This window comes from Triticum dicoccoides, chromosome 3A, assembly GCF_002162155.2.
Source record: "Triticum dicoccoides isolate Atlit2015 ecotype Zavitan chromosome 3A, WEW_v2.0, whole genome shotgun sequence".
NCBI lineage: Eukaryota > Viridiplantae > Streptophyta > Magnoliopsida > Poales > Poaceae > Triticum > Triticum dicoccoides.
The window spans coordinates 479895384-479898367 of record NC_041384.1 but is presented as its reverse complement, the minus strand read 5'-3'; positions in this window follow the sequence as shown (position 1 = coordinate 479898367).

Below are 2984 nucleotides of genomic sequence, written 5' to 3'. Positions count from 1 at the left end.
GGAGAGGTGTAGCAGGGGAGAGGGAGGCGCCAAGAGTCAAGGGTGCGGCTGCTCCTCCCTCCCCCCTTTATATAGGCTCCCCAAGGGGGGGCGCCGGCCCTAGGAGATGGGATCTCCTAGGTGGGCGGCGGCCAAGGGTGGAGTGGCCCCCAAGGCAAGTGGGGCGCCCCCCCCCCCCCACCCTAGGGTTTCCAACCCTATGCGCAGGGGGTGGGCCAAGGGGGCGCACCAGCCCACTATGGGCTGGTTCCCCTCCCCACTTCAGCCCATGGGGCCCTCCGGGATGGGTGGTCCCACCCGGTGGACCCCCGGGACCCATCCGGTGGTCCCGGTACAATACCGGTGACCCCCGAAACTCTCCCGATGGCCGAAACTGCACTTCCTATATATAATTCTTCACCTCTGGACCATTCCGGAACTCCTCATGACGTCCGGGATCTCATCCGGGACTCCGAACAACTTTCGGGTTACTGCATATTCATATCTCTACAACCCTAGCATCACCGAACCTTAAGTGTGTAGACCGTACGGGTTCGGGAGACATGTAGACATGACCGAGATGGCTCTCCGGTCAATAACCAACAGCGGGATCTGGATACCCATGTTGGCTCCCACATGCTCCTCGATGATCTCATCGAATGAACCACGATGTCGAGGATTCAAGCAACCCCGTATACAATTCCCTTTGTCAATCGGTACGTTACTTGCCCGAGATTCGATCGTCGGTATCCCAATACCTCGTTCAATCTCGTTACCGGCAAGTCACTTTACTCGTACCGTAATGCATGATCCCATGACCAGACACTTGGTCACTTTGAGCTCATTATGATGATGCATTACCGAGTGGGCCCAGAGATACCTCTCCGTCATACGGAGTGACAAATCCCAGTCTTGATCCGTGTCAATCCAACAGACACTTTCGGAGATACCCGTAGTATACCTTTATAGTCACCCAGTTACGTTGTGACGTTTGGTACACCCAAAGCACTCCTACGGTATCCGGGAGTTACACGATCTCATGGTCTAAGGAAAAGATACTTGACATTGGAAAAACTCTAGCAAATGAACTATACGATCTTGTGCTATGTTTAGGATTGGGTCTTGTCCATCACATCATTCTCCTAATGATGTGATCTCGTTATCAATGACATCCAATGTCCATAGTCAGGAAACCATGACTATCTGTTGATCAACGAGCTAGTCAACTAGAGGCATACTAGGGACATGTTGGTGTCTATGTATTCACACATGTATTACGATTTCCGGATAACACAATTATAGCATGAATAAAAGACAATTATCATGAACAAGGAAATATAATAATAATCCTTTTATTATTGCCTCTAGGGCATATTTCCAACAGGTACATGGTCATATGTTTGGAACCTGGTTTTATTATGTACTTTGCAATAAAATACAACTAATATTTTACATGGGTTCACCAGAATAAGTTCTGTATATAGACCAAAGCTATTTTGTTTGGTTTTGCTGCCTCCTTAATATCTTCTGTTCTGGTACTACTAATGTAAAACCTCAACTTTTCAACGAGCTATGGAAAAAATGGTGGAACCACCACCTTCTGAAGGTGGCGAGGCAACTATAACCGCAATGTCAGCTCTTGCCGCAGTGGGTCAGTACCTGTCCACTAACAGTGCCAAAAGCATGTTTCTGTGTAATACTGGGTTGGTTGTTAAGGCAATATCGTTCAAACTGCCTCATGATCAAGATATGCAAGCTCAAAGCAATGTTGTATCTGCGCTCCAGACACAAGTCCATTCCCTAACAGAGACCCTTTGTGCAACAAGGAGAAACATTGCTCAATGTCGTCAAGATATGCATGGTTTTGAAACCAGACTATCAGACATTTGCTATGTTGTTCAGGAGCCTAGGGGAAATGAAGGCGAGGGTTATGGTGCTCCATCGGACAATACATCATGAAAACGTAACAGTCAGGTCAAATGAACTGAGCTTCTGAACTTCTGGTGGTGCATTTATCTGCTAGACTGTTAAGTTTTATGCCAACCTTCCTTTTGTTATATAGTTGTAATTTGTTTTGGTGCGATACAAAATTTATTCTTAACGTGCAGCCACCGCCTGAAGAAAACAGCAAGCCATTTTTGTATAGTGTACGGTGTTCCCTATATTTGCACTGGTGGCGATCTTTGATGCCGAGTGGATGTAATCTGTGAAATCGCCTTAATAGCCTAGCGTTAGTTTCGGCCTTATTTATTTCCTAGTCTTCTTTTCCCCTGGTTTGCTAGTGGCCGCAACTACCATGGGCCATATATGGGTCGTAGGATCCATGGGTCTCCTACGAGCCGTCGACAAATGGGCCTGTAATCGGTGGGCCTCGGGCCGTCGGATAAATGGGTCTACATGGGCCATAATCGGGCATAATTGGTATCGGCCCAGCACGGTAACAGGCCGTTAACAGGCCGTAGGACAGTAAAGGATTAATTATGTCATAGCATAACGGGTCGTTAATGGGCCAGAATATAGGACGGGCTGGAAACGGCGCAACGGGTTAACAGGCCAAAAACGGGCTGACTCTTGCCATGGGCCGAATTTGGCCCATTAGGGTAACATGCCAGTAACGGGCCGACTCTTGCCATGGGCCGAATTTGGCCCATTAGTGGAACAGGCCAGTAACGGGCCGACTCTTGCCATGGGCCGAATTTGGCCCATTAGGGGAACAGGCCAGTAACGGGCCAGAAGTAATCGAGGGCCGAAAAGAAGCCCAAGAACGTATGGGCGGTCAATAGGCCGAAAGCTAACATGGGATGGAAATGGCCCATGTAAATCACGGGCCATTAACGGGTATGAAGAAAATTACTGTTCATTATGGGCTAGAGTCACCGTGGGCCTTTACCTGGGCCAGCCTATTATGGCACACGAAAATCTTGTGGGCCTTTACCTGGGCCGGCCCATTATGGCCCGCGACATCTTGTGGGCCTTTAGCTGGGCCAGCCCATTATGGGCCGCAA